The 12,883-nt window shown below is 46.5% G+C and overlaps 1 pseudogene; it reads right to left on the bottom strand.

Annotated features, from left to right (window-relative positions):
• Positions 1 to 939: 939 nt before the first annotated feature.
• On the bottom strand, positions 940 to 3,282 carry LOC133282375 (protein phosphatase 1 regulatory subunit 3E-like; annotated as a pseudogene).
• Between the last annotated feature and the right edge of the window lie 9,601 nt (positions 3,283 to 12,883).

The raw sequence follows: 12,883 nt of genomic DNA on the forward strand, positions 1-12,883 counted from the left end.
GGGGGGAGAATTCCACTGGTAAGAAATTTCTTTGGCTAGTCCCTCGCTGCCATCAGCATCTTCAACATGCTGCTGCACCCTGTAATAGTTACTCTGCTAATGTAAATTTGTGTGTGCCTTGCTGTAGTAGTGACTTGTTACTGGATGAAGCAGGTGAAACTCTGCATTGACAACAAGGTGCAAGGACTGAGGCTGACCAAATGCCTGCTACCACAGTCAAGGGCAAGACTGGGTTGGCCTCTGTGTTTGCCACCAAGAAGAACCTTTAGCTCCACTGTTGGCTGCAACCCAGCAGGCATGGAGCGGTGGGAACACATGCCATGCCAGACCTTGATGTGAAGGATGTCCTCCCCTGTTACCAGAGAGCCATACAGCAGAAAAAAGGGGCAGGCCCAGCAGCCTGTAGTTGGCATATATTGGAGATATGATCTAGCCCAAATCCCCAGATCAAGTAGGGTCACCCAAAACATATATAAAACAAAAATGGGGAGATGTGGAGGCAGTGTTCTCACAGGAGAATGGATAATTGGTACATAAACTCTGAATAATCCTGAAAGATACAGCAAGGCCATGAGAGGCCCGAGGAAACCTAAACAAGGAAGGTAAGAAGAAGCTGGAATTCACCAAGTTAATAAGAACTGTGGACTGTTGGCAATCTTTCAAGATCAAGTTCTCACACCTGTGCTTAACCAATTATGTGTTAGTCACTAAGTGTCTTCAAGACATGTATCCAGTCATAATATGCCAAATCACTGTAAGTGCATGTAAGAAATAGTATATAAGGAGTTAAGGCTTTGTAATAAAGGGCTTTTTGTCTGGCCACATTGATCTCTGACTGAGTCCATATATTTTCTGGGGCAATGAACCACTGTGCCTCCTCCCTCTATTGGGGCGGGGCTGGGCTGCCAGTCCCCCAGTGTTGCACACTCCCTCCATGCCTCAGATGAAGTGGATCCAGGCGGAGCTGTCAGGGTCCTGGGGCAGAATGGTGGCGGGCAGGACGCGCTGCCAGCCCTGCAACCGGGGGGGGGGGGGGGGGGGGGTCTGGTTCTTTCCCTCCTTATTGTCCTGGTATTTGGCACCAGGAATGCGGTAGTGGACGGCAAACTCCAGTGATATAAGGAAAGCAAGTGCCTGGAAAACATAGGGTTAAAGTACTTTTAGCTTAACTTAGGTCTAAGATAGAAAACAATGTTTGTGTTTGTCGTGGTTTAAACCCAGTCAGGTAACTTGTTCACTCACTCCCAGTGAGTGGTGCCGAGATGACAACAATCGAGGTCCGTGTCCGTCTCACCCCCCCCGCACTGGGGCTCTCCCCTTCCCCGCTCCCGGAGGAACCGGGAGGAGGATCGAGAGAGTGCAACTCCTACGGGTTGAGACAAGAACAGTCCAGCAACAAATCACCACCGCTACTATCAACTACAACAATGATAAGGGAAAATAACAAGGGAAGAGAATACGATACCACCGGCCAAGAAAGCGAGTTCCACCCGGAATCCCGTGTCCTTCCGGGTAACTCCAAGTTACCCCCCCACCCCGGGCATGACGTGCTGTGGTATGGAATACCTCCCTGGCTAGCCCGGGTCAGGCGCCCCGTCTCTGCTTCCTCACAGCTTCCCCTCCTCCCTGGCAGAGCATGAGCCTCACACAGTCCTTGGTCAGGGTAAACATCACTTAGCAACAACCGAAAACATCGGCTTCACCAACACTGTTCTCAAGCTAGAAGTCAAAACACAGAACTGCACCAGTTAACACAAAGGAAAAACATGACTGCTACTACTGAACCCAGGACAGTGTTGTAAGTCTGTGATGTGATAACAGCATTTAGTAGTGCATTACCAGCGTGGCCTCGGCAGCGACGGCAACACCCAAGGGCAGGAGGAAGGTGAAGTGGTCAGTGATGCTGAAGCACAGAATCAGACTCTACAATTTAAGGAGATTTATAAAGCAGGTATATTTATTATGGCACCAGGTGCAAGGGGGATCGCTCCTCCTAACTTGCACACCAAGATGTTAAGCAAGCAGATATTTATCACACACAAACATGCATATTCATTAGGTTCCCCTGAGAGCAGTGGGGCTATTACGATTAGTTCTAAAAACTCATTATCATAAGTCTCCTTTTGGCACTTGCGCACTGCCCTCCAGTGGTCGTGGGCAGGGGTCTTCAAGATTAAGTAAGCAGTCTTCCTCACAATGTACTTTTTGCCTTTGGCACAGTTGGATGCCTCAATAATCACAAAACTAGCTAAAACCAGCCATATCTATAACTTTCTGATAGCTGACAAAGTTTTAGAACAGTATGATCTTCGTACAAAATTTACTGCAAGCAGAACAGGATGGGCAGACAAGGAGTATCTGAAGCTAGCAGATGTTTGGGAGGCACTGTCTCCAAACTAACTGGAAAGTAGAAGGATTGGAAGAAATAATTCACTCACGTTAGTAGGGCTACTAAATTCTGTTTTCACACCACAGACTTACAACACAAACATTGTTCTCTATCTTAGACTCCAATTAAGCTAAAAATATTTTAACCCTGTTTTCCAGCCACTTGCTTTCCTTATATCAATGCTGCCTGCCGGGCAGGGCGCCTGGTAAGCGGCGGATACCTCGGCGCAGCTGGCCCAGCTTTTGAGCGTGTATCGCACCGACACGTCCTTCTCGTAGGCCAGGCTGAGGACGTGCACGGCGCCGCGCAGCCCCACCGGCTCGGCCCGCACCCACTACAGCCTCACTCTGTGCTGTTCCATCCACTCCATGAAGCCGGAGCTGGCGCCGGGCTGCGGCGGAAGAGTGGCTCCAGCAGTGGCGGTGGCCCGAACAGCATCGGCTCCAGGTCGCCCAGCGCCGGCGGCTTCCCGGGTCTTGAAGAGGTCTGCGCTGCGGCGTCGGGGTGGGCAGCGGCACTTACAGCAGAGTCAGCCTTGCAGAACTGACACACGGAGGTAAGCTTCAGGCCGAGGGAGTCGGCGAACTGCACAATCTTGCAGGGGGACGGGCTCTGCTGCAACGCCGGATACAGGCTGCGGTCGCCGGGCGTGGGCAGCGACTTGGCCCGGAGGCGCTGCGTGGGGCTGGGCGGCACGGTGGGGAGCGAGGTCTCTCGGCCGCTGCTTCCCGCCCCACGAGTGGGTGCGCGGTATTGCCGTCGGGGCTGCAGGCCGCCCTGTGTTGCTCGACCAGGCTGCCACAGAGACAGGCGCTGCAGCTTAAGTTGCGCGACAGGTAGAGCCGGGGCGGCGGCGTGGGCACCGAGGTGTGCAGCGAGCCCGCTTTATCCATGGGGGAGCTGGCGGGAGCAGCAGCTGGCGCGGGACCCGCCGCCCGGCCGGGGCTCCTCCTCTCGGGCCACGGCGTGCGGTGGCGAGGCGGTCTAGTGCCCGGGCCGCAGGCTCTGCCTCTCGCCTGGACCCGGGGGCAGCGGGATCATCTCGGTGTTGTCCCCGTCGCGGCCGGCTCCAGTGGCTGCCGCTGCTGACGTGCCGGGGTCAGGCAGCGAAATACGCCCCGAGTCATCCTTCTTCCTCCCACATCGCGTCGAGCTCCCCACCCGCCCCTCTGCCCACCTCGGGGTCGTCCTCGCCACCTTCCCTAATTGCACCCCGCCGGCGGCTAGCCTCTTTCTCTCGGCGGCTCCCCCTGCCCGCTCTCACCAGTACCGCGGCTACGAAGTCCCTCTCCTCCTCGTGTTCTGTGTCTTTCCTCGAGGAACTGGTACAGAAAAAGGAGGCGGGAGGAATTCCCCCGTGGAAGCATTAAAATTAATCGCGGCGCTCTCGCTCGTCCGATCCGTTACAGAAATAGCCGCTGAAGGAGGAAGCTGAGCCGGGCTCTAGGAAGGTTACACAGGCCGGTAAGAAAGAAATGGCTTGTAAACTGGACATAGCAGTGTACATCTAAAGGAAGAAAAACAGCTAATCTGCTGTAATGCGTTTACAGTGCATCTGATGAATAAATTACGCCTGGCGCAGCCATGCTACAGATTTCCATCTGCAGTCGAAGCAGCTCCAGCCTAAACACGGAGGGTGGTTCTGAACCAGAACCATTTCTGCTTGTGATAAACACATAAATGTATTGGCTTTTGCAAATCATAAGATGTGGCTATATGGATATAACTGTATGAGTTCACAATAACAGAAACAAAGCTTGCTAAAGACACAAGATTAGACAAGTTGAAAATGGCCAGAACTCTTGAGCAAAACAGAGTCACATAAGCAAAAGAATTTGTAAAGGTAAAAAAAAAAGGGGGTGGGGGGGTGGGTGTTTGATATAAGAAAAGCTAGTGCCTGGAAAACATAAAATACTTTTTTAGCTTAATTTAGGTTGAAGAAATAGAACAATGTTTGTGTTGTAAGTCTGTGGAATTTAGTGGTCCCACTAAACATGGGTAAATTGTTTCACACCAGTCTTCTAAAGCACCTTTACCTTTAAAGAACAGTGTGTTGTAAGTCTGTGGTGAGATAACAGGATTTAGTGGCCCCACTAAACACAAATGAGTTATTTCACACCATCCTTCTATTTATCAGTTAGTTTGGAGACAGTGCTTCCAGAACATCTGCCAGCTTCGGATACTACTTGTCTGCCCGTCCTGCAATAAATTTTGCAGGAAGGTCACACTGTTTTAAATCTTTGCTAGCTATCAGAACTACAGATATGGCTGGTTTCAGGTAGTTCTGTGATTACTGGGGTGTCCAACTGTGCCAAAGGTGAAAAGTACACCGCGAGGAAGACTGCTTACTTCATCCTGAAGACCCCTACTCACAAGAGGAAGACTGCTTACTTCATCCACAAGACCCCTGCCCACAATCACCTGAGAGCAGTGCGCAGACGCCAAGAGGAGGAGACTTATGATAATAAATTCATGGAGCTAGTTAGAATATTCCCTGCCTATATGCGGGAATTATGAATATGTATATGACTAATACAGTAGTGAAAGTATATACACCTGTAACAAATGCTAATCAGCGTGCCTCAGGCTACGGTCACCTGTGCAGTGCTGTTGCTTTTGCTTTATTGTCTTTGTCCCTCAATAAAACCTTGTTATCTCATTTAGAGGAGTTAGTATTTCACATGCTCGTTTCAGAGAGTATTTGATAATTGCTGAACAATATTCAAGTGAATTAAAGCTTAATGAAAAGCAGACTCTGATGCAGCCAGTTCAAGGAGCTAGCCTGCTGTTTTAATAAACCACTTCAATCCAGACTTCCTGTAATCTGGTACTCATTTTTAATTAGTAAATTACATTAAAAGCAATGATCCTATCATCCTGCCAGAGACTGAGCCTCACCTATGTTAATGTGTGATTCTGATTTAGCTTCTGGGCAGAAGCTTTTACACCTTCATAATTTTATCTGCAGCACTTAGTGTTCCTCTGAAAGTCTAGGCAGGGGAAGTGCAGCTGATGAGATTAAGAATGGGACAAGTAAACCTGACAGGGACCAAGAGTTAAAGAAAAAAGTCACTAGAACATGAGGAAAAGCTCCCCACTGGCTCATATTAGAACTATTGTTAGAGAGGGTGGAGTTTTTACAATAAAATAATCATATAAAATAGTAAAATGATTATATTTGAGAAATTTATAAATCAATAGTGAGGCTTTGTATATTAGAAGACGTTGTAACTTTGCCGTTTTGTATCATAGTTACTCTATAACTAAATGTTACAATGGTAGTCTTGGTAGCAAGAGCTAACATAACTGTGTATGGTGAGGGGAGTATGGGTGTATGTATTGTAAAACTCTACCCAAGCAGAACCTAAGTTTAAGATAGCCAAAAAGAGCATACCAGAAGCATCCTGGTGAAGATAAGAGAATGCTAACGTCCACAAGATGATTGGGACCTAGCCAAGTAGAGAAAAGGTGAAGAGGACAACCTGAGGAAGACTTCTTACTTCATCTGAGGAAGACTCCTTACTTCATCAGGGCGACCACCAGAGGGGGCTGCGCAAGCACAGAAGAGGCTGATGTCGTAATAGACCGATGTAGCAATCCTTGATGCATATGTATTAGTAAATGATGTAATCTGTGTTGAATATGTATTAGTTACGAAATTTTTAGTGTATAAATTGCGAACGCGATGTGACAGGAGTCGGAACCAGATTTGAGTGCGTACCCCTGGTTCCCGGCGCCTCAATAAAGCACCTCATATAACCATCCCAGTGGTTATGTGTTTGTCCCGACGCTAACACTATCATCTTTAATTCCTTTATTAATAAGTAGAAAATAATTCCTAGGTTACTGCTGCTGGGGTCCAAATTTTTTTAATGACAGATGGTTCCTAAGCAGGGAATGAAAAATGATGCCCCGCATTGATAAATTTGACACCATTAAGCTTCCCAGTGATTTGTTGCATCATTGTCTTACATTCACGGGATGATCAAAGGTTTTGAAAAAACAGATAGGAATGACATAAAGAATTAGATCTGAATTCATTAGCCCAGGATCTTAAAATTGTCTCACTTGTTTTTTAATGCACACTACAGGAAAGATTCATTGGGCCTCTTTCCTGTGCCTCCCTCCCAAAAATGAGTATTTCAGGAAAATAACATGAACTCATGGTTGGTTTTCATCTACTCATACTGATTTGGGGAAGAAAAAGAACGGACCCAGAGATTTGTTCAAAGAGGCTTCAAGGCTACATCATTTTGAGTTATTTTTTAGTAATTTCCACCTGTCATAATGAAAATTTTCTAAGGAATTAACACTTGGTTTTGCTGATGCCAATTTCACTCTTAAAACAGCAAATAGCAAGAACTTTATCTTTTACATTAATATTCAAAGTCTTTTCATTTTTAAACTATTGTGAAACTATTCAAAACTAACAAGTTAAATCAGTTTAAACCTGATTACACAGTTTTGAATTTCTTTGTGGTGCACATGGAGAATGTGACTTTGGAGTAATTTAGCTTCTGTTATACTTTAAACAATTGGGGTGCCTTAGTAGAGGTCGACTTCCCTTCTTCTGATAATTTCAGTTGCCCAACTTCTCCTTATCATAAACTTGTGTAATACTCTTGCCTTTTGTCTTTTTAGGCCTCCTCTTTTCTCCCTGAGAATAATATTCATGGACCAAAAATCCCCAAGCAATTCCTTTCTTCACTGGTGACTGCAGGTGATGTATTCAAGGCGCCAAAACAAAACAAGCCAAAAGGGAATTGTTGACAACAATGTAAAAATACAATGATAGAATAACTGAAAGTTAAATCAATATTTTTCCCCCTTTTGTTTCAGGTCCAAGCTTCCAAAGGACTGATTGCAGAGGCCTTGCTGACAAATTCTGGAGCCAGAAAGAAAATCTACCTCCAATTCCATTGTTTTGACAGAAAACAATCAGTTTGTCAGCATGCAATTTATTTAAAGATGGAAATTCAGGAACTAAACACAAATCAGTCGGGGATGCTTTCACTGCCAGCAGAAGGAATAAATGAGTTCTCAACAACAGCAAACAAGAAAGTAGATCAAAACTGCAGAAGGCTTTCCTGGTCTCTAAGAAGACATTTATCTTCTCAATTTGTTCTCAATCTAGAGTTAAAGTTTTTCCCGCCTTTTACACAGCCTACCATTTCTGGAAGATTCGTGAGGATCATTCTATCACAGTATCTGACTTTTGCCCATGGGCTAGATCTCTTCTGAATAATGAAATGCCTGAAATTACAGCCTAAACTAAGTGGAATCATTCCTAAAAGGACAGACAGCATCTTATATGTTTGACTTTTTCATATTTTAAAATGCTTTTTAAATATTAATTAAACAGGAATTTAGTTTCTGAAATTTAGTTTATGAGATACTCTACTCTAGAAATACCTTCCATATTTTGCTACCACTACGGCTGAATGCTGCCTTGTGCAAACACCTCAGAGTACAATGGGACAGAAACCTGCAGCCCACAACATGTCAAGAGAATGCTTCATTCGTAACTGCAGCTGATGTAACGGTACAGATGAACTTTTAGTCAAGGAGGACGTGCTTGTTCACCTACTCCAAGTTATATCTACAAGATATACAAGTAACAGAAACCAGCATTTTATATCCTCCAATTAAGAGAAAATGGTGGGACAACTAGTAAACAAGGGAACTGTACACATGTTGTGGTTTAAGCACAGCTGGTAACTCAGAACCACACAGCCGCTTGCTCACTCCCCCCCTTCTCCCTCCCCCTGCTCCCAGAGGGATGTGGAGGAGAATCGAAAGAATGTAACTCCCACGGGTTGAAATAAGAACACTCCAGTAACTAAGGTATAACACAAACCACAGCTGCTACCACCAATAATAATAATGATGAGGGAAATAACAAGGGAAGAGAATTGTCGTGGTTTAAGCCCAGCCGGCAAGCCAGGATCATGCAACTGCTCGCTCACTCCTCCACCTCTTCCTGCCCCCGCTCCCAGAGAGATGTGGAGGAGAGTCAAAAGAATGTAACTCACACAGGTTGAGATAATAACAGTCCAGTAACTAAGGTATAACACAAAACCACTACTGCTACCACCAATAATAATAATGATAAGGGAAATAACAAGGGAAGAGAATACAACTGTTCACCACATGCTGACCAATGCCCAGCCTGACCCGAGAAGCGATCTAGCCCTTCCGGGTAACTGCCCCCAGTTTATATACTGGGCATGACATGCTATGGTATGGAATACCCTTTTGGCAAGTTTGGGTCAAGTGTCCTGTCTCTGCTTCCTCCCAGCTTCCCCTCCTCCCTGGCAAAGCATGAGACTCAGAAAGTCCTTGGTCCAAGTAAACATTACTTAGCAACAACTAAAAACATTGGTGTTATCAGCATTGTTTCCAGGCTGAAAGTCAAAAACACAGCACTGTACCAGCTACTAAGAAGGAGAAAAATGACTGCTACTGCTGAACCCAGGACATTATCCACCCCTTATTCCATACCATTCACATCATGCTCAGATCCCACATTTTTCAATATACCATCACTCTTGTCTCATATATATATATATATAGACACACATCCACACACACACAAAGAGAGAGATATCAGGCTCCATCTCTTGTAACAGTCTTTCAGAGCAGGAGAGACGCTGTGCAGTGCTGGACTGTTGCCTGCTGATGACATTGCGAAACTCATCACTGCTGAGCTCGTCTGGTTTCGTCACAGTTCATTCCTTGTTGGACCTAAAGACATCTAGTTGGTGGGCTATAAAAGTGCTACATAGCAGGCAACAGCATATAACTGAGTTCATTGGCTGTTTTCCCCTAAAATCAAATCCCCTTGAGGTAAACATCGGACTTTCCCATCTTCCCGCATTACCCACCAAGTATATTCAGGTCCCTGAGCAAAAGCAATCCCACGAGTGAGTTTGCCTTTACCTGAAGCAGGAATAACCCAGACTGTCTTCCCCAGAAAATTCTTTATGTGCACCACAGGAACTTTATCCCCATCTACAATATGTAAAAGTTCTGACTGGGCTGAGCCAGCCCCGTTGGCAGATCCTCTGGTGTTGACCAACCAGGTGGCTTTTGGTAAATGTGTATCCCAATATCCAAATGTCCCACCACCCACTGCTCTCAGTGTAGTTTTTAACAGCCCATTGTACCGTTCGATTTTCCCACTCAATGCCATGCTCTTTGGCCCAAGTGTCTATAAGGGTGATCCGGAACTGAGTCCCATTGTCTGACTCAATTCTCTCTGGGGTGCTGTGTTGCCACAAGATCTGCTTCTCAAGGCCCAGAATAATGTTCCGGGCAATAGCGAGGGGCACAGCGTATGTTTCCAGCCATCTGTTGGTTGCTTCCACCATGGTAAGCACATGGCGCTTGCCTGGGCAGGTTGGTGGCAGTGTGATATAGTCAATCTGCCAGGCCTCCCCATATTTGTACTTCAGCCATCGTCCTCCATACCAAAGAGGCTTTAACCGCTTGGCTTGTTTAATTGTAGCACATGTTTCACACTCATGAATAACCTGATCAATAGTGTCCACTGTTAAGTCCACCCGTCTATCACAAGCCCATCTGTATGTTGCATCTCTGCCCTGATGGCCTGAAGTGTCATGGGCCGACCAGGCCAAAAATAATTCACCTTTATGTTGCCAATTTGAGTCTATCTGAGCCACTTCAATCTTTGCAGCTTTATCCACTTGTTGGTTGTTGTGGTTTTCCTCAGTGGCCCGACTCTTGGGTACATGGGCATCTACATGGCTTACCTTTACCACCAGGTTCTGCATCTCGGTAGTGATATCTTTCCACAGTGCAGCAGCCCAGATGGGTTTATCTCTGCATTGCCAGTTGTTCTGCTTCCATTGCTGCAAACATCCCCACAGGCATTTGCCACCATCCATGAGTCAGTATAAAGTACTGGCCACTTTTCTCATTCAGCAATGTCCAAGGGCAGCTGGATGGCTTTCACCTCTGCAAAATGACTCGAGTCACTCTCTCCTTCAGCAGTTTCTGCAACTTGTCGTCGGGGACTCCATACAGCTGCCTTCCACCTCTGATGCTTTCCCACAATATGGCAGGACCCATCAGTAAACAAGGCATACTGCTTTTCACTTTTTGACAGTTTATTATATGGTGCAGCCTCATCTGCACACATCACCTCCTCCTCTGGTGACATTCCGAAATCTTTGCCCTCTGGCCAGTCCATAATGAGTTCCAGAATTCCTGGATGAGCGGGATTTCCTATTCGAGCTTGTTGTGTAATTAGTGCAGCCCACTTACTCCATGTAGCATCGGTTACATGATGTGTATAGGAGACCCTGCCTTTGAACATCCAGCCCAGCACAGGCAACTGGGGTGCCAGGAGGAGCTGTGCTTCAGTGTCAATCACTTCGGAAGCAGCTTGAACCCCTTCATAGGCTGCCAGTATCTCTTTTTCAGTTGGGGTATAGCTGGCCTCAGATCTTCTGTATCACTGACTCCAAAAGCCAAGGGGGCGACCTCAAGTCTCTCCTGGAGCTTTCTGCCAGAGGCTCCAGGTAGGACCATTCTCCCTGGCTGCGGTGTAGAGTACAGTTTTTACATCTGTCCTGCTCTGGACTGGTCCTAGGACTACTACATGAACTATCTCTTGTTTAATTTGCTCAAAGGCTTGTTGTTGCTCAGCGCCCCATTTAAAATCATACTGCTTCTGTATCACATAATAGAGAGGGCTTACAATCAAAAACTCTAATTTGGGATGTGCATTCTCCATAACCCCACAACCCCCAAGAAAGCTTGTGTTTCTTTCTTATTAGTTGGTGGACACATTGCTGTTACCTTGCTGATCACATCTGTGGGGATCTGGCAACATCCATCTTGCCATTTTATTCCCAAAAACTGAATCTCCTGTGTAGATAAAAACCGGCTCTCAGCAGGATTTGGATTATTTTCCTCCCTTTCTCAAAATCTTCTTCCTCAGTATCATCGCACACGATAATGTCATCAGTGTATTGCAGGTGTTCTGGAGCTTGCCCCTGTTCCAGTGCAGTCTGGATCAGTCCATGGCAAATGGTAGGGCTGTGTTTCCACCCATGGGGCAGTCAGTTCCAAGTGTACTGGACGCCCCTCCAAGTAAAAGCGAACTGTGGCCTTCACTCTGCTGCCAGAGGAATTGAGAAAAACGCACTGGCAATATCAGTTGTGGCATCCCACTAAGCTGCCTTTGACTCCATTTCATACTGAAGTTCTAGCATATCTGGTATGGCAGCATTCAAGGGTGGTGTGACTTCATACAGGCCACAATAGTTTACTGTTAGTCTCCACTCTGTTAGATTTCACACTGCCCATATGGGGCTATTAAAGGTGAGCAGATCCTGCTGATCACTCCTTGGCTCTCTAGTCTACAGATCAGCTTATGGATGGGAATCAGGGAGTCACAGTTGGTGTGATATTGTTGCCGGTGCACTGTTGTGGTCGCAACCGACACTTTTCTTTGACCTTAAACAACACCACAACTTAGTAGGTCAAGAGAGGTTCTCCTCCCCCTCTACTCTGCCTTAGTGAGGCCGCATCTGGAATATTGTGTCCAGTTCTGGGCCCCACAGTTCAAGGAGGTCAGGGAATTGCTTGAAAGAGTCCAGCGCAGAGCCACAAAGATGATTAAGGGAATGGAACATCTCTCTTATGAGAAGATGCTGAGGGAGCCGGGACTCTTTAGCTTGGAGGAGACTGAGGGGTGACCTCATCAATGTTTACAAATACGTAAAGGGTGAGTGTCAGGATGATGGAGCTAGGTTTATTTCAGTGATGTCCAGTGACAGGACAAGGGGCAATGGGTGTAAACTGGAGCATAGGAGGTTCCATGTGAACATCAGGAAAAATTTCTTTACTGTGAGAGTGACAGATCACTGGAACGGGTTGCCCAGGGGGGTTGTGGAGTCTCCTATGTTGGAGATATTCAAGGCCCGCCTGGACAAGTTCCTGTGTGATGTACTCTAGGTTACCCTGCTCTTGCAGGAGGGTTGGACCAGATGATCTTTTGAGGTCCCTTCCAACCCTTAGGATTCTGTGATTCTGTGATAAGTATCCTCTGAGACCAGGCAAGGTGGACACATGCTCAATTTTCCCTGTCTCCAAAGCAGCAATACCAAAAGCCCAATTGGTACCCTTTTGGGTCTTTGAAGTACCCCCTCCTGAGGTAGTCTATTCCAAGGATGCATGGAGCCTTTGGACCATTTACAATGGGGTGCTTTTGCCACTTCCTCCCAGTCAGGCTGATTTCAGCCTCCAGTATAGTCAAGTTTTGGGATCCTCCTGTCACTCCAGAAATATAAATAACAGCTTGATGGCATCAGGGTACACTGTGCAACGGTATCTGCTAGAGCCTTATACTCCTGTGGGACTGATGTGCCAGGCCAACTGATCCATGCAGTACAGTAAATCCGACTGTCCCTTACCTCCACCTGGATGGAAGCTGGGCCCTTCTAATAGTGATCACAATATTTGACC

This window comes from Pezoporus flaviventris, unplaced genomic scaffold (genome assembly GCF_033815535.1).
Source record: "Pezoporus flaviventris isolate CSIRO_AGI_PZ_B2104156 unplaced genomic scaffold, CSIRO_AGI_Pfla_v1 ptg000121l, whole genome shotgun sequence".
NCBI classification, from domain to species: domain Eukaryota; kingdom Metazoa; phylum Chordata; class Aves; order Psittaciformes; family Psittacidae; genus Pezoporus; species Pezoporus flaviventris.